A 26752-nucleotide genomic window follows, 5' to 3' on the forward strand; every position below is an offset into this window, starting at 1 on the left:
AATCGCTGGGGGTATTCCTGGAGCACACTGATCCTGTGACTTCCCTGCTGTACTACTAAACACTTCCAAAGTGTGTTGCTTTAGACATGCGTTCTGACAGCTGATGTGGTTAAATACACCTGCAGTGTATCAGCTCATTTCCAAAATCATTTCCATGTTTTTCAATGCATACTTCTGTCCCAAAGCATTCTCAAAAAACAGCTATAGCGTGTTACACTCCTTACTTTACTGTAGGGTACAGCAATGAGCAGATGTGTAGCAGAAATGCTGAGTCATGACCTGAGGCAGTGATGGAGCACCTGGTGGGAAGGCAGGGCCAGCCCAGGGGAGCTCAGGTGCATGCAATGCACTGAGTGATGGAAGGGATGGAGCCAGGATCCACCCCTGCACAGACCTCATTTAAGGGTTGTCAGCAGTGGTGAGGGTGTTTTGCTGAGACCTCTCTCTACCTGGGGCTTTCTGAAGGTAAGCAGCTTCATCTCTCTGTTTCTGTGCCCACAGCTGTTGCATTTGAGGAAGTCCTCACTTGCTGCAGTCTGGGATTTTGGTGCTCTGCTGTCGCTGTGCTTTTCATCACGCTATGAGATGCCGGAGCAAAGTCAGAGGAGCACTCTTGCACTTGCCAGAAAATGAGTGTGTATCTCTAATGTCTGTAAGGGACTTGGAACTTGTGAGATTCTCCTACTGAAGATAAATTCTGCTGGCCAAAGCTTACACGTTAACCTTGCTGACCCTTTACTAAAGAGCTCAATATCTGTGGTTCCAAGAATTTCAGCAGGGCAGTATCAGATGATCTTGTTTTCCAATAAGCAGAGATGATCAAAGCATGGAGGCAACTCGTATGTGCCCACATGCCACGTTAGAAGCTCACAATAGACTGAACTCCAGATCCCACGTCACGCCCTGTGCCGGGGCTCATGCCAGCTTGGCTGTTTCACTGATCAAAAAGACTGGAGCTGTACCTTTACCTTTGACCCAGCGATTCCTCAGTGCAGCTAAGATCTCAGCCCTGGCTGTTCAGAGGAACTGAGTACTCAGAGCTTCCAGTGGCCATGAAGCAGCAGCTCTGTCCGAGAGGCAGCAGTGAGCAGATTGTGGAAGGAAGGGGTCACCCCAGAGAGAGGGCAAAGCAGAGCTGGGCGCAGTGTCGGTGCCTGGCAGGCTGCAGCCCTTTCCTGCACTGCCTCTGACAGCTTTGTTTTGCAGGACATCACTTGGCTGCAGAAGTTGTCTAGAAAGCTTAGTTGAGGGAACTCCTTTCTCTTGAAGACAGTTGCTGTGTGACTGAAGTGCTAATCCAAGCTCTGCGTATCAGAGGAGAAAAACAAAAACAAAAAAGAAATGCAGAGGAGGGGGAGGATTTGTAGACCCATCCTTACCACCAAAGTAAGACTCGCCTGTCTGGGCATGCTGTAAAGCTGAGTCAGAGAGGTTCCACTTCCAGCTTTGGTGGCTCTGCAGCCTTTCACTCTCTTTCTCTCCGTGTTGATGTTCGAGGGCACTTAATAAACCTGGGGACCTAACCCAGCACTCAGCCCTGCTTAAGGGTGCTGGGTGAGCTGGTTTGCTTCCACCATTTAAATACCTGGGGGGAAAGAAATCTTTCCCCTTGCTGAGATAATTCCTTATTTGAATGATAAAACAAGGATCTATTGGCTTCCTGGTGAGTGCATAACAGATTGGTTCTACAGCAGTTTTCTGTTTCACTTCTTCCTCCAGAAATCAATTAGTCTCGAATACAGAAATACTGAGTCAACGGCTTACTATGAAGACACGTCTGACAGTAACATTTTGAAACAAAAAAAGTCTGCCTGCATGGAAATTGCACATCTTGTACCTCACAAAGTTATTTTGAATAATAGCAGCTATTTGTTTCTGCTAACAATTAGTCGCCATTGGAATTGCTCTCTCAGACATAGAAGGCAAAGATGCTATGCTTCTCTATTTGCTCATTAAAACTCTACAGACAGTAAATATTGTACCCGTATTTCTTCTTGCTATTCACAGGCTGGCACTGATGAGGTATCAATCTCTAAAATATCCTCCTCTGGCCTTTCAGTAGGTGATGAGTCTTACCTCAGATCTAATTAAAAACAAAACGTGAACAAACAACACAGAAACACTGGTTATCCTTTTGTTTCCATTTACTTACCATTCCCCAGATTTCGTTTCAGTTATCTTGGTATCCTACAGCTAGAGAGAAGTCCCCGGGGCTGCAGTTACATAATTAGCCCCATTCAGAAAGGAACAAGCCAGCCAAGCAAGGTCATGTTCTGGTAGCAATTAGATGCTAATAAAAAGCCCAAAGCGTATTCTTACTCAACATCACAAGTTGTTTTGTACAGAAAGATGAGCTAAATGTTCAGCAGGAAAAGGCAATGGTTGCTGTAAGGAGAGGGGAACGTGGAACTCAGATTTCAGTTGGGTTTGCACTCATGCATTGCTGCCAGCCCCCGAAGAGTCGTCATTAACCCACGATGCGCAGCTCGTAGTGCAGGGTGGCTGCAGCCCAGCAGAAATACTCTGTAACTCCACAGTGCTCTTCTCAAATATTTGAATAAGGGACATTTTTTAGCTGTTGTCTCTTGATGTTTCAGAGCATCGTGTTTGTTTTTGATTTGCTAAATGCCAGCATTACTTTGCTTAGAATGTAACAGCTGCTGTCTGTCAACATCTCTTAACCTGGTTCCCTAAAAGGGTTCTGTAGAATTATATTGCTTCTCTTTCCTCACTCCTATTTAGTAAGTCTCCCCGTCCCTTTCCAACCACTCTTCCTTTCACTCAGGTGTGGCTGAACAGCAGAGCTTTGTGCAATCAGTGGTGATGATGAGAGAGACCTCAAGTAATATTGTCAGGAAGGGGAGGATGTGGTGTGAGCTCAGATGCATCTATTCTGCTTGGCTTGTTGGCTGTGTCAGCTCCCAGCTGCCTCGAGTGCAGCTGCCAGGGCCATGATTAGGAGAATGGAAGGGAACCAAGGGCATGGAAAAAGAGAAAAGAACTTGATAACGTGGGTGGGTTTGGCACCAGTGCATATCAGGATTTTGGGAGTGTGGAATGAACACCAGTGAAGAAATCAGGTGGTGGTGCTCAGAAGACAGCTTGCCATCGGACAGCGCTGCCTCTTGGTCCCTGGCAATACTTGAAGGCTTACAGAATTCTTTCTGTTAAGAGGTGAAAAATGATGATGGAAGTCAAATCTTTCCTCAGCTCATTCCTTACTGCTTACAGGTGCTAAAAGTTTGGCTTCTGTAAACACTGTGAAGGGCAGCAAGAGCTAGAAGATTCCAAGTGCACTTTTCCAGCCAGCTCCTTGGCCTGAGGAGCCATTTCTGTTCTCTCCTCACATCAGGTGTCCAGTGAACTCTCAGGCTCTCCAATTGCTTCCAACAGAAAGCCAAAGCTGCAACACCACACAGCGTGGGCAGCCGGCTTCCTCTGACTGTGTCTGATTTCACTGCTGTTTGCTCTTGCTCAGGGCACGCAGAGCAGCATTTCATCTTTGGCGATGGCTTTTTATTATTATTTTATTTATTCATGCTGTTGTTACATAGAGATGTATAAGAATATCTTCCCTTCAGCTGAGGTGAGCGGCTGCCAGCTCCTTCATTAGCTTTATTGGGAGCTTTGGTTACTGGCATCCCAAGCATGGCTGTTACCATAATTACTATTTTTTGGTATAATGGCTCTTTCCAAATGTAAGCAGATTTAAATTGGGATTTCCACCATTTTAGAGAGTTGTGTGCAGGATGGCTTATCACTCAGAGGAGAACACCTCTCACACTCCTGTGTGACTGGGGAAATAGCAAAGTGAAATAATTGCTTATTTCCAAAAACTGATCTTTGTCATGCTCTGTAGCTGGATTGTAAGTGGGCAATGCATGTAAGTCATGGGTAACAGCCTGACTTCAGACTATAGGCTACAACAGAATGAAACTGAAATGTACAACCAGTAGAAATTAGAACCAGAAAGGGAGAATTGGAATCTATGATTCTATGACTCTAACGCTCCCTTTCTGGTTTTCCATTTCAGATTAAACCAGTTAGATGTCAGTCATAGAAGAGAAGATGTTAACAGAAGGTTGTGTTACAATTAAGTAGGAAAGAGAAGAACTGGACCAAAAAAGAGAAAAGCAGGAGGGCTTCCTTGCTGATTTGCTTCTCTAGTTTCCAAGTAAATTCCAACACATGACAAAGTAGTCAAGGAAATGGAATGTGGAACTGCCTTTTTTTTTTTTTTTAAACCTACAGCTGAAGCCTTTGTATTGATCTCAAATACCACAAACTCTAACAAGTAAACAATTATTTTTCTCTGCTAGGCCTTCCAGTGGCACTGCACACACATGTATGCAATGGATTTGAACCTGGAGTTCGAAGCGCTCCCCTCCAGCAGCAGCAGAAGGGCTGCAGACAATTTCATGGAGCTGAGCAGGACAGCAATAAATGCTGCAGTGTTCTGCAGTGACCCCTCGGAGCCACCTGGAGGTGGTTTGGGCCCATGGGAGGCAGAGGAAGTTCTGAAAAACAAAGGTGAGAAGCTGTATGCAATTCCTCAATTCCAGCGTCCTGTGCTGGCTTCTAAAAGTCATCACTGAATGCTGTTTGAGGTAGAAGAGAAGCTTTTTAGAGAAGTGGAAGATTTGTGCTGAGACCCCACTGGTGTGCTTTGGTTGTCCTAACCTGAACTGCATTGTTCCTTCAGTGCTGTGCCAGCACACCCATCGGCACAGGGGAGGAAAGAGGCAGAAATATGGCTCATGAGGAGGACAGTTCTGTAGGTCTGTGCTATTAATTGTGCTAAGGCATTAGTGTAGGACCATGGCAAATGCAACAGATCTGTGTGCTGGGCAGGAATCCCAAACCTTTGGGAAGGACACCAAAGAAGTCAAATTAAAGCAAAACCAGAAGGTAGAGTGAACTCTCCACTGACACTGAAGGAAAACTCAGTATGAGCAAGCCAGGAAACCATGTGCTAACAATGAAACCAGGCACCAGCACCACGGTGAAGGCATCTTAGCCTCTGAGAATGGCATCTTTCCATCCTGGAAAGAAGACATCTGTGCAGGAAGGAGCTGATGGGAGGCTGTGAGACCTCCTGAGGAGCTGGCAGAGGCAGGCTGTGCCTGCTCCAGCAGCACCCTCCTGCAGGGCCTGCACGGTGAGGATGCTGTGCTCTGTGCAGTGCATGCCTGCAGCCCGGGAGCTCTCCTTGCACCTGGAGCCTGGACTGCAGCCTGGCTGTCACTCCTTGGTGGTGTGTTGGTGGCTCCCAGGCAGTGTGAAGCTGAATCATAGCAGCGAGGATGGGAGGAGGACGATGAAGGAGGAATGAAAATCCTGGCAAGAGAAGAGCTCTGAACGTCTTTGATGGGCAGTGAATACAGCTGCACAGCAGCTCCCACCTCTCTGCATCGAAGGAGTGAAACAATGGCAGTGGGACCATGTGGCCTCCTGAGAAATGGAAATCTCACTGTCGCTGTTAATAAATGGATTGGGGGCTGATTTTAAACCAGAAGCAAGCTCTGCAGGCAGGAGTCCTTTTTGCCTGCACTGTGCTGCTTTGATCAGATGGGTACATTCAGTAAAGCAGCTCAGATCCACTTTCTTCAGCAGCTTTTGACAGGAGGTGACAATCCAGCAGTGCCTTCCAGGGTTTATTCTTTCAGGAAAGTGAAATCATTCTGAGGTTTTGTTGAACCTCTGTCTCAGTGCTGCTACACCCCGGAGAAGACAACGGGGAAGTTTGCCAGCATACAGCAGCGTGTCCTTGCAAGAACACTTGTATTTTGCATTAATCTGGCTGAAATGCTGTTATAATGAAGTCTGTCTGGGCACTTGCTGCTCTGTATTGGGCGATCCGCAGGGCTTGCAGCAGCCCGAGCTGTTACAATATTGCTGTTCCTGTTGCACTGGGGTTTGTGTCTGATGGCAGTTCTGATGAAACAGTTGCAATTTCTGCTCCGCCTTGTGTAAAATGGATTCCCATCATGGGGAGGCAGAAAAGGGCTTCTCTGCAGCCGAGGAAGGAATGGTTTCCATTTGTGTTTGCAATGCCTGGCAGTTATGCCTGGCTGACCGAGTGATCCCTGCCCTGTGCAATGCAGGACAGGTGTGTTCTCTCATGGCTGGGGCTGGCAGAGCTCACACAGGTGTTTGGGGGCCACAGCCACTGAGCCCTTGTGCTGCAGCACTGCTCCCAGCAGCAGGTGTTTGTCCCATTCCCCTCCACCCTGTGGTGAGCTGCTCCTCCTCACGGTGCTCTGGGTGTTCGGTGCTCATCAGGAGGGCACTGAGTGCAGCCCTTTGTGTCACTGATGCTGAGCATCGGCCGTGAGTCACTGCAGCACAGGGATAAGCAGGCATAGGGACATGGAGGCTGTGAATAAATGTGTGAGGCTGGGATAAACAGCACAGATTGAACTTGAATGAAGCTAAGACCATCAGCAAAGACTTTATACTGATCGTGTGGGAACATCCAGATGCAATGCAGAGCTCCTCTTCTGACAGATATTCCCTAGTCCTAACATCCCTCATTTCAGTTCGGAGTTGTACCTATGCCCTCCTCTGAGGTTTCTCCATTTGCTAACAGTGGAACAAATAGTCCTAAAGCTTTACTTTATTTTTTTCCTTCAGTTCTTCTGCACAATTCTCTCAGGTCTTTCAGAATTCTGGCCTCCTGCTCTGTTACTCTTGAGCAGTCCCACAGTCTGCACTTAGAATCTGTGGTGAAAGACAGTGCATCACTATGCAAGAATATTTGTGACGTAGTGCTATTAAAACCAACACTTGAGACTTAATGGCCGTTTAATCTCCACTTATTTTTTGAATTCTCTACAACCATAATGTTTTCCCCTCGATGGAGCAATATTTGTGCTCCATATTTGCATTCAATTTGCAAATTTGCATTGCAATGCATTCAGTTGCCATTTCAGAACAAAAGCAGGAAGGTGGCATTACCTGCACAAATGCTTTGCTCATTGCTTCCAGAAGGAAAAAGCAGAGACAGCACATAGCCATAATACTCACCTGCAACAATCTCGACCTTTACTTTTAGTGGCACTTATTGGTGCACGTCCACTGCTGATGTAACTCTGCTGGGTGTGGGCTTCCTTCTTATTGTGGCACCCAAAGTGATGTTCAGATAGAGTGTGGTGTTCCCAGAGGGGTGCCTGGCACAGAGCTGAGGGTGGGGCACTGCCAGCAAGCTGTGTGCTGTGCAGCTGAGCCATGGAACTTTCCTCTAGATCTACAAATATTACAAAGTGTTATCTGAAAATGATCTGGATTTCAGCTTTTTTTCCAAGGTTTACCATCCCTTTTGCCTCTCCATGAGAAGCATGTAGATATCTGCTGTGGTTTGGCAGGGGTTGTTGGAGGACTGTGAGCTTCTGCCCTCCATGCTCTGTTGGCCCACAGAGCCCAGGGTGCTGCCCTGGCTGAAGGAGTTGCACATCTCTCTGTGGTGAGAAGGGGCCCCTCCAACTATGCAGCACTTCTTGAGATTTATGTAGGATTCAGACCTGGGCTTTGTCTCACTCTGCTTCATCTTTCATTTCTGATGACAGAATCGCCACTGCAGATGCTAGCGACGAAATGAGCTTTTGTGATATCTTATTTTTGTAGATGTTTCCTGAGAGCAGAAAGCTGAAATTGTACCTTCTTACCTTCTGCTATTGTAGTGTAAGTGGTGGCATTGTTTCCTCTGTGACCTGTCCTGAAAGGCTACAGAAACGCCAGAATTTTGCAAGCAGCAGTGCTGCCTGAAGTCAGCACTATCCCAGCTGCTCAGCCTCACTCACAAGCTAGGAGTTCCACAGCTCTGTTGGCAGATGGGGTCACACAAATGCTGTTCCCTGAACACGACATGTTGGGTTATGCAGTGCTTCAGTGCTGATCTGGGAGAGCAGATCTGACCAGCTCCAGCTAACACAGCGAGGCCAGGAGAATGTCCATAAATGGTCGCTGCCCTCGTCTGCAAACAAACATTTCTTTAGTTTTTGGACGATGTACAAATACTGTAGAAACAAAACAGCATTTCAAAGAGATCATATTTCATGGTTAAGTAAGAATCTGAGAGCTCCAAAAGTCGAACCATGGTTACAACACTGCCTGTGGTGTGCTTTTGTGCATGACAAAGTTCTGGGTTCATCAGCAGTCAGAGTACATTCCTGATGTTGGTACAAGGTAGGAGTTTGGCACGTCGAAGTTTTGTGTGCGGCAATCAGACAGAACGAATCCACCGTTCCCCATTCTGCAGTGCGCTCCTGCCTGCTCTTCTCTCTAGCTGCAGTAGATCTGTGCTGTTTGCTCAGCTGACACCACGCTTCCTGAAAATGGTTCCTTCTAATTTGAAACAGGCACAGCAGCAACAACGATTACAAAAAACCCACCATTCCCTCCAACCCTATAATCTTCTTGGCTGTAATTTGATTCTACGTTTTGCTCTGATTTTTGAGAGTTTTGTAGTATCACCCACAGTTCCATGAAGGCTTTGCTGTATGTAAATACAGAAAGAGTGGAGAGGGAGTGGGAGCACTGGAAGATGATGGAAGAGAACACCGCTGACATGAAGGTGCTCAAAGTCAGTCACATCAAAACTGTTGGATTTCCTGTCATGGTGTGCTAAATAGACGTGATGTGTTGAAAGGGTGGCTGAAAGTGAGTTATGATGATATGGTCATAAGCAAGATAGGAAATCATCAGGCCCAGAAGTCTTTGGAACCAGTTCCGTGGAAACCTTTATCAATATTTTTGGTGAAATGTTTCAGATGGGAATTCAGTTTCTCTGTTCTTGGCTTGGCTGTGTTCAATGTGTCCTTTAATGTACTGTGGGATGAAATGAGAAATGTATTAAAACTGCAGCTGCAGAAACTGGAAAGCCTGGCAGATGGTAAAAGGCATTATTAGAGTTCTTAATGCTCTTGACAAATAGGAAGAATGATTGGAAAGCTGTAGGATGCAGTACAGAGATGACATAAAGGGAAAAACAGAGTATGGGAGGAGGAATGATGTGCTGAGATCTGAGATGGGAATGAATGGTTGGCCAGGGGCAGATGGAGAGTTATATTGGTGCACAAGCCCAGTACAAAATAGAGACCTACTGTTTGATACTGACAATATGATGTTTAATGAGGAATACTGCCCACAGAGCAGGTGAAGTAATCTTGTGGCTCAGCTAAGTTTTGGTAAATCCTAGGACAAAACATCTGGTTGGGACTACTCTCCAATCAGCAGCCTGAAGAGACTGCAGGCAGTATGGCAAAAAGTTCAGCAGCGTGTCATAGGCATCTGCCACATGATCAGAGATCCTGGAACCTGTCTTCATAACCTATAAAGACAGAACTCCTCAGACAGAACATGTAAAATGCTTTTGTACGGGAGGGAATATTTTGTTTGTTGAGTTCATGCTGTGTAGGGCAAGAAATGATGTGTTTAAACTGCATGAAGATTGATTAAAAGTGAAACAGTAAGTAAAATACTGGCAAAGAACGAGGAAATCATTAGAATGGATTGCCTGGGAAGGCGGTGGAGTATCGATTACGGCCTGTGTTTAAGGAAAGTTTGGGTGTGTGTCTGTCAGGAGCAGTTAGCTGTGATTAACTCTGCGGTAAACAGGGTTCTCTGGTTGCCAAGACCCCTCCTAGCCTTGTTTTCTGCGATGCTGTTCCTTATCTTCTATCACTGTGGTACTCTTCCCTGGGGGTCTGGTGCTCTGTAGGGCGCTTGGTAAGGAGTGTGAACCCATTCCTGTAAGCCTGGCGGTGAGGTGTGTGCTAAGTCATTATTGACAAACTCCATGAATGACAATGAAAGCCGAGGAGTTTCCAGCTAAGCTGTCAGGGACCTCTTGGGCTCATGAATGCGATTTTCAGACACAGCAGAAATAGGACAGCTGAGGTATTTTAAGGAAACCTCAGCCAAAACCACGTGTGTCTTTTCCTCACTCTTCAGTCACCAGGTGTCTTGCGCCCTTGCTGTGCAGCCTGTGTTGCTTTTCTCTCATTAGTCCACGCATGAATTTATAAGCAAAGATATTAACTGTGCTGACAGAGGGGTAATTGAAGCACTACCAAATAGAAACAGCATGATTTTTCCTATAACATGTCTGTTTAAAAAGAACCACATCCAGAGTTTAGTTCTCTGTGTGAAGAAGTTATGTCTCACTTCTTGAGTAACCGTGGAAAAAATAATAATTTCGAAATGAAATTCCATGCAGGGCAGTGCAGGACTTGCCAGAGCCAAATGGAATTCAAGTACCAACAGTTCTGAGTTTAGCTCTGGATTCTATGATTAACTCCCATTATATCCCCAGTGTGGCAATAGGCTATTCCACTCTGTGGTGGTGGATGGTATCAAACAGGTAAATTTTCTTTCAAAAGAGAAGTCCATAATCAGTGAATATCTCCACAGAATTCATTCCTTCAGCCTCATTCTGACACAGCTGACTTGCTTGGATGCGATCACTTCTTGTGCACAAATCTGTTTCTGATAATGGCTGAGTTGCTGTGTGTTGAATAAGGATTAGGTAACGGATTGCATACATCTCTGTTGTAGACTCAGCGTGGCTTTAATTAGGTTAAAGAGCATCTTCCCATTCTGTAACTGTCAGAATGACACGTATCAATTTGTTGTTGGATTTTGGAAAGCGTGCAGCTTGAGATCATGTTGGCTTTTTCATCAGTATTTTATGTATTTCCCCTATCTTGCTTTTGAATGGTGGAGGTATTTATCCAAAAGAAGGGATGGGGGTAGGGAGATGATGCTGTGATTTACACGGCAGGTAAAACTTCTTATCCCAGCAGAGCAGGGAAGGACTCTTCTTTTTTTTTTTTATCCCTACCTAAAAGGACACGTAAGGTAATAAAAGAAATAATAATTTGGGCTTTACTCTGCAAATTCTCTTAGAGATGGCCTAAGAATTCACACTTTCAGGTTTGTTTGGTGCCTAGATATTAGTGCTGCCAGAATTGTATAAGAAGGAAGAAAAGGTTCAGTGAAGACTGAGGTGTATCAGTAGGGAATGTGAAACTTTGGCCATGCGCAGTGCACTGAAACCTGGGGAAGGAGTCTGAGGAAACTGACTCCTGCTGAGCTGCCTGCAGAGCAGAACAGGGTAGAAGGCAGCAACTTCGTATTTCCTTTCAAGGAAGAAATGGGACTCTGATCCCACAGTGGGAGTAGATTTGTAGCGTAAGAATGGACATAAGTAAAAGAGCACTGCTTTAAAGGTGGAAGTAGGACTGGGAAAAAGGGAAAGAAGAAAAGAAACTCACTCTGTTCTTACATCATGACACGGATGGTTGCAGTCCTACAGTCCTATTGCATGACGTTTAAATACTGAGGTGGATCTGCCTCTCAATGCGGCTGCACTACTCAGGTAGTCTGCCATCGCCCACTGGTTTTCCAATAGATCTGAGGTTAAATAATTAGCTGTTAATAAAAGCAACAACAAAAACAACACAGAATGGAGAGTGTGCTTGTTCCACTGACAAAGATCAAAGTCAGTAAGTACGTAAAAGGCTTCTGCTTAACTCTGTAGGCAGAGATCCATTCCATTCCAAAAGCTGATGTAAAAAGTAACATAGCCAGAAATCCAAGTGATAGTCATGATGATTAAAAACTTTGGTAAGGCTAACTTACCAAAGGCTAAGAAACTTTTAGCATCAATACGGCTGAACTGTGGTCAACGTTGCTGCGCTGGGCACTGGCCAAATTGCTTTAGTTGGATGACCTTTGGTTGCAGAACTATGCCTAGTATGAGGGAAGCACATTAATAAATGAATGAAGTCTGCAGTGGTTTGCTGATCAAAGTTATCACCTGGCACTGTGACCTCAGCAGAAGGCAGTGTTACAGCCTACAGACCAGATAGGTTTGTTTGTGTGAGGTCTGCTGGGTACCAATAATTCTGGTACAAGAAGCTGAGGAGGAGGAAATAGATGGATGTTGTTAATTTGGTGTTGCTGTTGCTTTGTTTCTTCTCTGGGGGATCATTTCCCCAAGTGCTGCTTCACTGCATTGCTGAGGTGTGGTTTCCTATGTCGTATGTGAGAGTTTCTGTCAGGTAGTTGAGAAATAACAACTTGCATGAGAAGCTAGATTATAAATGCAACTGAATGGTATCACAGCCCTGTCTTGTGCCATTGTTCCAATGTGTTTATCTTACAACTAAATTTACTAATTAAAAATCAAACTGGAGTGGGTGCAAAGAAAGAATATTAGGATGGCGGGAAAATGAAAAGCCTGAAGGAGACCAGAGCTGCATTCAGAATGCAAACTGCCACATGGGTTAGAGGTGTTTGATTTACATTTAAACCTGGTAGTGTGAGGAATAAAAGAAAGCTCTTTGTGTATAAATGTACTTTGCTCCTCTTCCAGTAGGAGTAGAAAGGAGGAGGGAAAGAAACCAGACTCTATTACTTTATACAGTGATGTTTGATAAATTTCTGAATAGGATCTTATGATATAGCAGCAACAACAACAAAACACCAAAAACAGAACTATATGCAGTGACTTGAGGTATCTCTATCTTTGGTTCCTGTGAACTCATTCCACACATCTGCGCTTCTGTTCTACGCTGGAAAGTCCTGAAGCAAGGACTTCTCCCCTTTTGAAAGGCATCAAGTAGTTGAGCCTCATTTGTTTCAGAAGCCAACCCAGAGTTTCTCTTCTGTTAAGTACACTGTGGGCTATCTGTAAAAACACGAATGTTTGTCCCTGATGCTGCTGTCCCAAGGGCTTTCATCTGTATCCTTGCTTTTTTTTTTCCAAGAAGAACATGCAGTTTTGATCCTCATGTTATATCAACATGGCAAGTACCACAACAAAACAAAACAAAAAACCAAACCCAAACATTAGTCTCTCTTTACCATCATCATCTACTTTTCTACCATTGCAGAAAGCCCTTGTGCCACCTGCAAATACTGCAAGAACTGCCCATTCAGCAGCAACGGAGAGAGGAGTGTGGAGGGGAAAACAGCAGTTCTCCCTTCTGGGTTGTCACACAGCCTTCTGGGTGTGCTGGGAAGCTGAGTGCTCTGATGTGCTGACTTTTTACTGCGACTGTATTCACATCTGTAAGTGTGGTGCCTTGCATGCTTATGCATGGGATGCAGAGAGAAGGTTCATCCTGAAAAAGAGTCTTGTAGCTGACAGCTGGTAGTGTTGACCCCAGCACAGCAATTTAGGGCTCAGCAGCTGGCTGATGAGATTGAAGGTCAAAGCCCAAGCAGTCTGGTCTGAAAGAAGTAAACAACAGAGCTGCAGAGTAAGCTATACAGTGCTTGTCCTATTGGCACACACAGATTCAATGTAATACGTTTTGTTACAAAGATAAGAATGCAAAAATATAAAAATGCAATGTGAGACATGTAAGAGGAGAATGAGGAGATGCTTATTCCTTCTTTCCTCCAGCATCCTCTCACCCCATGTATGCAGGTTTTTGTCAAGCTCTTTGATAGCTTTCCAGATGCAGCCTTACTTCTTCCCACAAAAGTATGAACAGAAGCTGGTGAATATGTTGCATGGGGAGCCAAGCTGGAAGAGGATCTGGGTGGATTAGACTTGTTAGATTAGATTTGTTAAAGGATAACTTCCTGAATGCGACAATGCCAGCAGTGTGGCACTTGTGTCCACCAGCATGGACACACAGAAATCAGTGTCTGTGTGTAACAGACAGGTGTTAAGGCACAGCTGATGCTAAGCTCGGGCTCACAGCTTTGTAATGAGTGCAGCGTGGAGCACTGAACTTGTTGCACAGTGAGAATTGGATCTGAAGAAGTATTAATATTCTCCATGATTTTTGTCTGAGACAAATGAAATACTTATCATAGAGATGTATCACTGGAGACATTCCTGGAAAGAACATGCTGTGCAATTATTAATGCCTGTTAGAGGCATAACACAATGTAAAGGCTGAAAACTCAAGCTGGAAAAATGCACTTCAGGAACATGATGTGGTTTTTTAGTAGTGGGGTGCTCTCCATTGGAATGGGCTATGGAGAGAAGCAGTCAGCTTTTCAGCACTGCAGACAAAAGGAATCAGGACTGGGAGCTTCTATAAAAACATGCTGTTTAAGTCCATGAGCAGTTACTGACCTTGCTGATAGTATATATGCACGCCAAGGCACTAAGCAACAGATCCTATTTATTCCCATGGAAGCTGGAATAAACGAGCACAATAACACACTTTGATAGAGCAAGTTCTTGGCTATCAAACACTATTTTTCAACATGGTCGCCACCGTTATCTGTGCATTTCCACCAGCAACGAACAAGACCCTGCATGCTGTGCTCATCAATATCTGCATGGCCATCCACAACGTCTTGTCTTCCACATCGCTGTCGCCACCGCGGAGACGCAGCACCCAGCGCCTCGCTGTGCCAGCAGCCGCACCCAGGGCTCCATCAACACTCAGTGAGTTCAGTGGGTGTGCATTATTTCTCACAGAGGATCTCAGTTCCGCCCTTTGCTCCATTTGTGTTCCCATGTGAGGCACCATTCTGTCAGACTGTCCCTGTGCCGCCCTCTGTCACAGCACTGAATGAATCCTGGCAGGAATGTCCAACCCCTGGTACCACTCCACCTCCATCCAACTCTGACCAACGCTGTAAAATAGGAGGCATTACTTTTGAAACAGCCCTCATAATATTCTTCATAGCAGGAATTACTGAGTGAAACTGTGCCCGCTTTCAGATCAGGTTAGATGACAGCGCCTTGGTTGTGGCAGAGACAGGGAGGCTATGGAAGAGACAAAAATGCGAGAATTGCTTTTTGAGCAGTGACCATTCCCTTGTTAGAGGCAGGACTGCACCGCAGTGGTTGGACGTTTGCAGGTCTTGCAGTGGATTGTGCAGAACTGTGAGCTGAAAGGCCGGTTAGCACATCCAATAGATTTTGGTTGCTGTAAAAGAGCGTTAATGAGCGTGCTGATTATGTAGTAGCATAGCAGCAGCTCGCAGCGACAAACATAGAAAATTGTGATGATTGGATATTGAAATATTCCTTTGCATGTTTTTATTTTGGTAGAAGTTGAATCACTTTGATTCAATTTATCTGGTGCCGTCCTGTTCACTAAAGATTGACTATAGTGACTACCCACGGAAATTCAGAGGGCCGTGATGACCCAGGTGACACAGGCTTCTTGTTGTTAGAAGAAAATTCTACACAACGAAACTCTCCTTTCTGAGGCCAGCGTGGTTGGGCAGCCAACCACAGACAAAGGTCATTAATGCACAGAAAGACACAGAGGATTGTAAACCACACAGTCTTGAGCTAGGAGCCTCAGGAAAAACAGAAGTTTCCCTTATCTTGTGTGTTAATTTGTGCCAGAGTGTATTGGAGCCAATAGAAATGATGTATTAGTCATTCTCAAAACAAAATTATATAAGTAAACCATTTTTTCCCCAAATATTTCATTATCTGGAACACTGAAATCATTTTTATCCATTTTTTAGAATTCATTTGTCAGTATCTTTCAAGAACTCTTGCCTTGATGCACTTTGTCCAGAGTGGGCTACCTAGTACTGCACTTAGATAGGAAAGCAGAAGTAGGGAGTTTGGAAATGCAAAGGGCTCACAAAGCCATCCATTCATCTGTTTATTCAGAGAAGTGAACTTCACAATGTGATCTAAATGGCTGCTGGGCATTTCAGTCACTCCCACTAAAAGAAGATTACGATTCCACCCTCTCACTGTATAAGAGAGAATGTTGGAAAGGCCGAGCAGCAGCTGGGTGTTCAAACTGAGGGTTTTCTTTAACCATTTCAGCCCATTTCCTTGAAGTCTTCAGTCTCGTCCACTAGGATGGGCAGCAGAGAAAGTTTTGTTTATGTTTAGGCTTGTTCCAGCCGTGAAAGTAACAAATAAATACAGATAAAGGTAGAAGATTAGGGAGATGTTAATTCTGTGCAGACATTCTTAAACATTTATTTGCTTTTTGATCTTGAAACTTGCCCCATCACTTAATGGATAAGAATGCAAAGAGCAACAGTGAGACGAAGGCAGTATGAATTGATGGCCTGGGACAGATAGTAAAGTTAGGAGCATCAACAAAATCATTTTTGGCAACTGGTGTAAATTGAAAGTTGCATATCATAAAAGAAGGAATGGCTGAGAATACCAGGAGCTGTCATTTCTTTGTGCTTTATTAGCATAACAAAACTGACTTAAATGATGCCATGTAGTTGGTAACAAGGTAGCCTTCCTGTAAATCTGTAAAGCAAAGCTTCCTCGTCCTTGGCAGCGGTGAAGACGAGTGAGTAAAGCATATTCTCCACGTATGTCCATGATTTCCACAGCCGTCACCGAGTCAGAGGAGTGCTCTCATTTCCAGAAGCTGGGGAGCTGCAGCCTAAGGCGGCCCCTCCTCATCCCTGCATGGCCTTGTGCTGCAGCACTGCCATCCTCACGGGGTCCCACACTGAGGTGTTGTGCTGCGCCTCCTCGTGTCACCCTGTGGCCATTTCAGCGGATGTGAAGCAGGAGAGCACCCTGACTTTTATTTATCCCGGGCAATGGCTGAGTTAACAGACGTTGGTATCTTTGCCTTGAAGTGGGATAAATGCATGCCTACAGTTTCCACTGTTAAGATTGAAGAAGCAATTCTTAAGGCCTTCGCTACTCACAGAGTGTACTAACATTCCTTTTTCTTTCTCTTTTTCTAATTTGTTTCCCAAAATTCCCATAGATCCCAAGGATAGCACTGGCACAGCATCGTTTCTCAGTGCACTCTGGGTTTGCAGCATTCTAAAATACATCACTGACTCATCTGGAATTTTTGCTTACAACTTCTCGCCTCAGTGCTCACATTCACTTCTTAAATATTGACATTGTCCTGAAAAAGTCGTGTTACCAAGGAGAAAGTAGCAATGGTTTATCAGAACATGCAGTACTTGATAACCCCTGCAGAAGGGCAGAACTTTGATTCACAGCTACTTTATTTCTGCTTTATGCCAACTTAATTATATCCTACATGGGGGACGAAAGGGACTTTCCCACCTTTGCCATTATGTCACTCTTTCACTCCGTTGACACAGCAAGGCTTCCCGGGTCCCCGTTTCCTCAAATCACATAAAGCATGTTTAGCCAGTAGAAGTTTGTGAACTATTTTATCGTTCTTGCTGAAAAATGCTAAATTTTTGATATCGTTCCTAATTGCTTCCTGCTTTGTGTTATTTATATTCATACGAGCATTTTTTTTCCTGTTTGTTTTTTAGTGTACTGAGCACATTCATCAGCGTTATTGAGGAAGTCTGGTGTTATTACAGCATGATTGTGAGATGTGATATTTTCCTGATGTTTCATTTTATCGTCCTTTGCATACACTGGAAAGACTCGGCTCTGGCCATCAAATAACTTTTGCTTTTGTTTTCAGTCAGACATTCTCATGCTATTAACACCGTCTTTTTCAAGAAACCAGCAAAGGTTAGCTGGCTGTTTTTCACATCCTCTCTGGTATTCCAGTGAGCTCTTTGTGCTGCTGGTTGCTTTCCTTCACAAATCAGAGCCTTTTTCGGCTTGACTGTATACAGGACTCTCCAAATGCACCTTTGAGTGCTTATGGAAACACTGTCAGCTAGGAGCAAATGACTGGAGACCAGCTCAAGGCCCCGTATGTTGAGAACAGCAGTCACAGAATAATACAGTATTTTCCTTCACGTGTTTAAGAGTCGTGGATTATTCCCCCTGCTTTGCAGCTGGACCGAGCAGCGTGGCTCTGGCAGACTGTGGAGGAAATGCATTAGAAATCTTAGCTCTGTTGAGTGCTTGGAACCTAATTAGGCAGTGTGCTGCTACCTTGCAGTTCCTCAGAATTTTGGCTGTGATTTGCAATTCCTGCAAAGATTTGAAGACTTGCCCAGCACCATCTGAGCATTATTGAGAGCAGTCACAACCCGAGACTCTTTGAGATCTCTCTCAGGAAAACCAGAGCTCAATTTTGTGCCTGGCCACTCTTTCAGATAAGAAAATTTTCCCAACATCCAACCTGAACTTCCCCTGGGAGGCTCTTGATGCCTTTCCCTCTCATCCCATCTTAATGCACAAGGGAGAAGAGAACAACCCCACCTCACCACAGCCTCCCCTCAGGTGATTATAGAGAGCTGGAAGGTCTCCCCTGAGCCTTCTCCAGACGTTTCCAAAATGAACAATCCCAGCTCCCTCAGCTGCTCCTCATGAGACCTGAGCTCCAGACCCTCCCCACGTTGCCCAAAGATCCACCCAGCCCAGCAAGGAGGCACCCACACTGCTCTGACCATCCTGTCCCAGTGCCTCGTTGCCCTCATGGTGAAGAATTTCTTCCGAAGTCTTGAATTTCTTTTGCAATTGCTTGTGTACATGCAGGTGACATCATCTGGTGCACAGATTCATTAATGATTCAGGCAGCTGGAAGACAAATCATTTGAACTTTTCTGCTATTTTCCATCCAAAAACCACAGCATGCTTTAAAAAAAAAAAGACAAAGTTGTAAATAAAGACTCTTAATTGCTACTAGAGCACAAGAAGTAATGGATATTTTCTACAGATGGAAGTAATACATAAAGCAACACATGCAGCATTTATTAGTATTTCACAAGCAAGGACATGGGAAAGAGGCACAGAAAGGTTGATACTGGAAGGAGCCCATGGAGATTCCTTAGTCCAGATCCCCTGCGTGAAGGCAGGAGCAGCTACAGCAGGCTGCCCAGCTGTGCCTGGGTGAGTGGTGGCAGTCTCCAAGGATGAAGACCCCACCGCCTCTGAGGACAGCCTGTAACAGCGTTTGACTGGGGAAAGAAAAGTATCCTGTATTTTGGTTTGTCCCCAGATCTACATCAGATATGAGCACGTGCCTTCTATTCATGTTCAGATACTGAAGTCAAGATGACAACAAATTAGCAGCACACAGCTCTGAGTCCTTGCCATACGGCACAAGAGCTGTCACTGCTACTAACATCAGAGTTCACAGCAGACATTTCATAAGATATCTGATGCAGAACGCAAACTGCTCAATACTGATGTTCTCAGGTCTCTGAAAATGAGGTACAAAGGCTGCATGTCTGAAAAGCAAAAGAACAACAGAGAACAGAAAGATGTATAGGTTAACAGATGCGCCACACTGCTGCAACTGCTTCAAGAGCTTCGTTTGTTGTAAGCACTTCGGAACGAAGGACAAAAGCATATGCCAGAAAATGATTAAAGGGTGAACTGGGGAAGTTTGGACTCATCAGAATAAATCTAAGTAATGGACAGCATTTATTATGTCTGTTTAAAAGCAAAGTGATAAGGACAAAGGGTAAATCTACGCTAGCAATTAGCTGTGAATTCTGGTTTGTGTCTATGTCACCCAGCTACAGTCACGCCAGCTTTCTATACCTGCTTGCCAGAATAAGTGCTGCCCAAAACCATGACTTTTGTTCAGGCAGGAGGTAGAGATATGCTTCAGCTGCTGTCCACAGCTGCACACAATCTATGTGCACCGGGCTTGCAAATACAGAGTTCTTCACAAAAGAAATCTTACTCCAGGCTGAATTCCTTAGTCAGACATCTTCCTTTCTTCTGCCAGCATCGGTTTTCCCAAATGCTGACCCCAAATTCCCCTTCTGTCTACCTGGAAACTTGGCTGACAGTTGGTAGACAGACACTGGACATTTAACTCCACATTTCCATGCAGGCTGCTCAACTGATCCAGCTGAGCTCCTCCTGTTGCAGTGTGCCCGGGTGCCTCCATTGTGCTGCCTGCAGAGTGCAGGGCTCCCTGATCAGTGCTTGAAGGGACACCACACATCCCTTGTGCCTGGTCACAGAATCATAGAAGCACAAAATCACCAGGGTTGGACAAGACCTACAAGATCATCCAGTCCAACGTCTGCCTGTCACCGACAGCTCTCACTAAACCACGTTCCTCAACACAACGTGCACAGCAGCTCCAGCAGCTGCCACAGCACAGCATCCAAATGACCACTTGGATCTGGGTGTGTTCTGCTGGAGTGCAGAGCGGAGACATGGCTGTCCTGAAGGGAAGGACACAAACTGGAGGTGTGGTGGTGCTCAGGATGTGTGCAGAGTTTGACAAGCATTTGTCAGTGCTCCACAACCTCAGTCCATTTAAGTTTCCTTACTAACGTCAGTTGCTTGCACCAGAAGGAGAAGCTATACGTTACCACGTCCTTTTACACTGCAAAAAATATAACTTGTCCTATGTTGTTGTAGTTCATGGCAATATTCCAGGCTTCCAGGTAAACGTTTTCATCATTAGATCTCAAAGATAGTTAATAACCAATAGTGAATAAGTTCTGCCATTATGAGCAATATCCTGCTCACGCGTTTGCAAAGCTATGCACAGCTGATCTTTTTCATGCAAATGCTCTCATCTGCCACAGAACTTTATTGTTGTGAAGAGAAGAAATAAATGATGCTGGGATTCAAAATCCCCTCAAGAGGAGGCATTGCATAGGAATTCACACGGTAAGGAACAAAGTTTCCTATTACCTGCTGCCTTCTTGACATTTTATACTGTTTAAGTGCTTGCATGTGGCATCAGCTGTTTTGAAGAAGTTACTCGTGCCTTTGTAACGCTACATAAAGTCTTTCACGCTGATTAAGCTCATGAACAGGAGGCTTCAATCTGCAGCATTTGAACATCTGGGTGTAGTTTCTGAGTTATGTCACCTTCCTGAGTTATGCACTCAGGAGCGCAGTGCAGAGCAGCCCGATGGGCTCCGTTAGCAAGCGGTGGGCGCAACATTTTTGTCTGGGTTTCTTCAGAGTTCACAAGTCAAATGCCTGCCCAATTCACAGATCTGACGATTCCTGCATGCTCAGAGTTGTTCAGAACGCAGTTTTCCGTCTGAGTCTCTCTCAAGCTGCTTGCCTGCATTCATGTCACACATTATCCTCTCAGCAGGATTTATTGCCCGTGATTAAGCAGAAGAGACTATTTCCCAGTTTGAACTACCAAATATGTTTTCCTCATTCAAACTTTTATTCACTTTTCAGACTGTGACTCCTTATCTCTCTTCCTCTCCCTGTTTTTCTCCAATCTGCACTATTACCTACTGAATTTGCAGCCTGTTTATGTTGGTCAGCAGCTTTAGAATCTTTAGATGGCTCCCTTTCTCCAGCTACTTGGATGAATCACTCTTCTTTGCTATGTATTTTTTGCCAGTGCTCCAAAATGCCAAACTGTAATGATTTACTCATCCTGTTGAATTCAGTAGTTGTTTTGCAGGGACTGCAACCCAGATAAATTATGGTATTTGCCTCTTTATTCCACTTTGTTCATTTCTGAACTTGGGCTGGATGTTTTTCGCTGTTCCTTTTAGAAACCTAATTGGGAATCCAACACAAAATTAGAAACTGGATTTTGTTTACGTCATTTCCCTTAACACATAGCATTTTTCATCTAAGATCAGTAGCCACAAAACCCCTCTGACCAAAGGATGGGAACACTTCTATTTTCTTCCCTAATTGCACAAACCCCCAGCGCCCCATGGGACCGTGCTCTGAATCTTCATAGGGCAGCATGAATGGTGTGACCTTGCTTTTTTAAAGATAATTTTAACACCAGTGCTGGGTCAGACATGTAAGAACCAAAACCCCTTGAGGGTTCCATCTTCTGAGCATCTCTGTAATACAGCAAGAACTTGATGATGCACAGGGTGTGAGAAGAAAGGCTGTTTGATCTGCACTGCATTGTCCAGCGTGTTATTCCTGTCATCAGGTTGCCATTTGTGGCTTCTGTGAGAAATCAAGGCTGTGTCATAGACTCTGGGATGAACAGAATTATTACCATTGACATGGGTGTTGCATAACAGACTTTCAGAGGAGCCACAAAGCGAACAGCATTTAGCAGAATGTGTCACACCCTCATTAAAGCTTGATTCAACCAATTTCTTAATGAAAATAGATTCCTACCCCTATCACTCTGCTTACACTTTTCTGTACTTTATAAAGGGCAACGGAAGCCTTGTTCTGGAGAAGATAAAGCACCCAGGTGTCTTTTATTACCAGCTCTGTGGGGACAGGCTCAGGAGAAAGCCCTCCTGGCAATCCCATTTTCGGAATGAACCATAATAAGTTCCGCAGGCAGAACGTGCAGTTGCCTTGAACTGGAGTTATGTCTGATGTAAGGATTGTATTGACCCAGAGATTGTGCTGAACAGCGCTGAAACTGGGCTTCTGCTTTCCAAGGTACTGACATAGAGAAGTAAATGAGTTTAGAGTCGCTGTGCAGCCACATGGCTGGGTCAGAAGGAAAACTGTGTGCAGGGCCAGAATCGTCCCATATCATCCTCTGGGGATGTGCACTGTGACAGAAAGTGCTGTGCTGCTGCACCGTGCCTGTGAGCCTGGCAGCTGGGTGGGAGAGGTGGGGTGCGCCCACCTCTGTGCCACTTCTGGGTTTCCTGAAGCTGAAATCCTACTTTAACATAACCATTTTTCTTGGTAAATCAGATCCTGTGAGGGTGTGAACACGCACAGGCCGCTGCGTGCAGCAGCACTGTGAATACAGGGGATACGTGTTCTTGCGTTCTTTCTGTTTATATTGACTGTTCTGAGCTAGACTGGAGATTCAGAAAGGGCATGAAGGCCACAGGCTGAAAACCCCTGTGCCAGAAAGACCCTGCCTGGAAGCAAATACTCCTTCACAGTAACGAGGCATTCCCTGTGGTAGCTACATGTGTTTCTCACTGTTGGGCTGCACTTTCTCTCATGTTTATTTCAACAAAAATGCCTTTTCTGCTTTGCTCCCCGTTCCTGCCCTGTGGCCTTGCTGTGACCGCGCGCTGCCTTGACAGCCATCACCGGCTGGAACGATGTGCTTCGCCAAGGCTGTCTTTATTTAGACAAGGCTGCTGCTTTCTGAAATGCTTGCAGGAGCAGAGGGCTCATGCAGTAACTGAGCTGCACCTCCTGTGTCGGAGGACTGCGGTGCACCCAGGGGAACACGCCTTTGGTGTTTTTTTCTGTTTTAACAGGGAAAACGGGGTATTTGGAGCAAACTGGTAATGTAACAGACAGTAAGATGGGGCTTTCTTTGAGCACAACCCCTGGGTTCTGTCCCAGACAGACAGACGTGGCAGCAGCCTGAGCTCAGGTGTGTTTTCATCTACCTGCCTTCACTGTATTACAGAACATGGCAGATTGCGCTACAAATTGTGTCTGTGCTGAGCGTGTTTACTACCACTGCCAGCATTCCAGGAGAGTCTGAAGGGTCTCGCACAGATTGGCCTCTGGTCGTTGCCACAGCACCTGTGATGGTGTTTGCACCGAGGTCACATTCAGATGCAAGAAAGGTTACAAGAAGAGCAACAAAATATGGATTTCCACAGACAGTGGCAAAGCCAGGAATGGAGCTCAGGTTACTGCCTGCTAAACATACAGCCTTTCCCAAATTTGTACCACGTGAGTGTAATAGATCGGCACAGAGTTAGTGCAATTAAATTCCATACATGCGGGTAAGCCTTTGTTTAGTTACTGAGCCTAAATGCAAAGGAAGGGGTGTGAGACAAAGTGCATGTGATGCAATACGTATTTTTTTAAATTGGAAATGCAAATTCAGGACTGTGAGCCTGAATCTCAGCATAGTCTGTGAATTCTGATGAGTCTGTGCAGAACAACAGAATCTGAGCGTAGGTGTTGGTTTCATACCCCAATACAGAAGATTTGGGATGAATATTTCATAAGTTCAGAAAGGTCCTGAGGAATATGCATGATAAAAAAGTACTGGTTAGTTTGAAGGAGGTTAACAGCTATTTAAATAGAATAAAGTAGATTTCATGGGGCTTTCAGCTAGACAAATGCAGGCATATTCCCTAATTCTCTGCTGCAAAACAGTCCTCTACTTCTCGCTGAGTCTTTTCCATAAGATGGGGACTGGAGGACTCAGAAAAACAGACGATGTTTGGTCAGATGAGGGTTTAAATCTGGCAGCTAATTTTGCCCATAGCACTGCCTGTTGAAGGTTTTTATGTGCTGCAGAGAAAGAGGTTGTGCAGTAGGCAGTAATTCATAACCCTGGAGAGGCATGTGAATAACAGGACAGAATTGCTCTGTTACAGCTTCAGCCCCTGCAGTGAAATCCATCTGCATGCATTGCACCCAACCTGTTGGTCACATCCATAAGTGCCCCTGGCAGATGCAGCCTTCACGTGACACACTTCCATACCGAACAGTTCATAAACAAGGCTGCACAGCCATCTTAGAGGGGCAGTGTTACAATCACGTGGTCATAATAAATCATAAAGCTGTGCCACCTGTTTAACAAATGATTTTCCTGTCTACATGCTAAAGTTGAGGTACAAATGCTTTTGTTGCCAATATCTTTGCTAAATAGAGCGTTTGGATAGATTATGTGCATGATTTTCCTTTTAAATGTCTATAAACTGATGTTTGTGACGTGCTTGATTGACTGTTATGAAGGATAAACTGGGGTTACAAACACAACTAGAGTTGTGTTGCCTCAGCCCTTGCTCTGCCCAGGAGCCAATTCTGCTCTTTGTAACTGCATTTGGGTATGGACAAAAACTTAAAATACTCATAAACAAGAAAAAAAAAAGTTCTCTAACATTCTAAATCTTTAATGTAGGCTCTGCTGGCACATCAGTTGAAAAGCTAAGTCCACATTTCATAAAAGCATCAGAGTAATTCTCTTGGAATCAGAAGCAGAGAGGCGGATCCTCCCTCCATCTGCACAGCCCTCACCTCTGCTAAGTCGTTAGCAGCTTCTCCAGCCACTACCAATGCAGGTGGCTTTTTGTTCACTAAACTTCCAGGACTTAACTTCACTGCCCCCCTAGGAGCAATCCTTCTCTACAGGAATGCTTAGACAGTGAAAAGATACCCTAGCCTGCTTGTGCATGGACGCAGACGTGCAAACATAATAACCATCTTGAGTTTTATTTCCTTAAAAAACTCAAGAAGTCGGGCTCAGAGAAGGGGAGGAAGAGGGAATACTGCTTGGGGCTCCCAGTCAGTCATTTGTGAAATGAACAGACACAGAAATAACTTGTTTTGTATTTCAGCATGAAAACAGACTGAAATCTATGTTGGAGTTGAAATCAAAGCATAAATAGGCATAAAAAACCAAACAAAAAAAAAAAAACAAAAAAAAAACAAAAAACAAACAAACAAAAAAAAACCAACCAGGAAAATCTAAGGGCAAAAAGCCACCCAGGAAGGGTGCAGGGAGGTCCCCAAAGCTCCAAACCAACGGCTCCGAGGGCAGCCCTCCCTCCAGCAGCACCAGCAGGCAAAACAGCACCAGGAGCAGAAGCTGGGCACGAATCTGGCCAGCTGGGAAGTGAGCTAACGAGGTGCAGCTGGGATGATTCTTAGAGCACTAAGTGCAGATGCAGCCACTGTTGCTTTCCTGGAAGCAGAGAAGGTGGTTTTGCTGCTTGATTTCTCCTGCTAGTATTTTGCCCATCTACCAGTGTGCTGCCAATGAGCTGCTACTCTCCAACAGCACCAGGAATGGCCTTTGTTTGCCATTAACGTTTAAAAGAAATCAGCTGTTCACAAGCAGCTTGATAGTTGTTCTTCCCTGAATGCTTCTTCTGTCTTCAAGCCATGGTGCTGCTGGAGCGCTCTGGGAAGGGTGCCTTCCTGCAACATCCACGTGCTGCAAGTCAGGCTTAACCACCTCAGCCTGGCCCTGGCTCACCCCATCCAGCTGCCAGCCTCAGCACTTGCAGAAGGCTGTGACAAGGTATTTATTTTGCTTTTCCTCTTTTTGTGCTTATTTAAATCTTGATTTCTAGTGTAATTGCACAGAAAAAAAAATGCATGTTGTATTTAGGGTCACTGAGTTTTATGTTAGTTTGAAACAGAACTTAAGATTGTGAGGTGTGCAAGAAATGACTCGACATGTTAGGAAGTCCTGAAAAGTTTCCTGGATGACTGAGTAAATGATGAAAATAAGCACGCATGCAGAAAGCAGGCATTGCTTTGGCTGATCAGGCTGTGTGTAGCAGGAGGCACAGCGCCAGTGGCAGCTGCAGGTCCTGCCTCCTGCAGAGGTTCTCTGCTGCACTGTGTCATCAGCTCTGTTCTAAGACCTCAGCGTATCCCCTGTTTGCAAGCTGCTGACTCTCTAAATTGCCCATCCATTGATGAGGTACAGAGAAGATGCCAGTCTGGGAGGGTTGAAGGCCAAGGATGTGCAGTGCCAGCCGAGCTGATTTGCTGGCACAGAAAATTGTCTTCAGAAAGTCCAGATCTCACAGAAAAACTTCCAGAGGGAATTAAGCCTCAGAATACCGAAAAATCGCCTCAGTAATTGCTAAGCACTCCCAGTTATTCACACAGTGTTTGCTTTTTCCTCTATTTAATTGGATTCTTGTGCAGAATTTCAATTGTATCCCTTCATTTTTCAAGCACAAAGAGATAGTTTTAAACTCTGTAAATATCAGAAAGGATTGTTATCTTTCACACACATCCTAGCAGGCCAGTTCCTGTATTCACACTAAAAAGAGACTGTAATCCAGACAGAGAAATGTGCTGGAATAATAAGAGGTAATCTTCAAACTGTCTGCTGGATGACAACTGAAGATCCCAGAGCAACTCATCACACACAGCCAGCACGAAGCACACCTCACCTCACGGAGCAGCAATTGGAAGGTTGGCACTGCTGAGCTCTCACCGGGCTCTGCTTCTGACCTGGGCCACTCATTTCAATCTCAATGAAAAAAACATCTGATGTGCTAGAAACCTAATGGAGGTACTGCAGCCTCTGATGGGGAGAGAACTCCACCTCTCAGCACCCTTCTGACT

At 45.0% G+C, this 26752-nt stretch overlaps 1 long non-coding RNA gene across 1 annotated transcript; it reads left to right on the plus strand.

The window, feature by feature from the left end:
* The first annotated feature begins 433 nt into the window (after nt 1-433).
* Nucleotides 434-9686, plus strand: LOC125699581 (uncharacterized). The gene is made up of 3 exons (XR_007379626.1): nt 434-465; nt 4034-4174; nt 4320-9686. It is a non-coding gene; the product is annotated as an uncharacterized LOC125699581 (long non-coding RNA).
* The last annotated feature ends 17066 nt before the right edge of the window (nt 9687-26752 follow it).

This window comes from Lagopus muta, chromosome 13 (genome assembly GCF_023343835.1).
Source record: "Lagopus muta isolate bLagMut1 chromosome 13, bLagMut1 primary, whole genome shotgun sequence".
Classification (NCBI taxonomy): Eukaryota; Metazoa; Chordata; class Aves; order Galliformes; family Phasianidae; genus Lagopus; species Lagopus muta.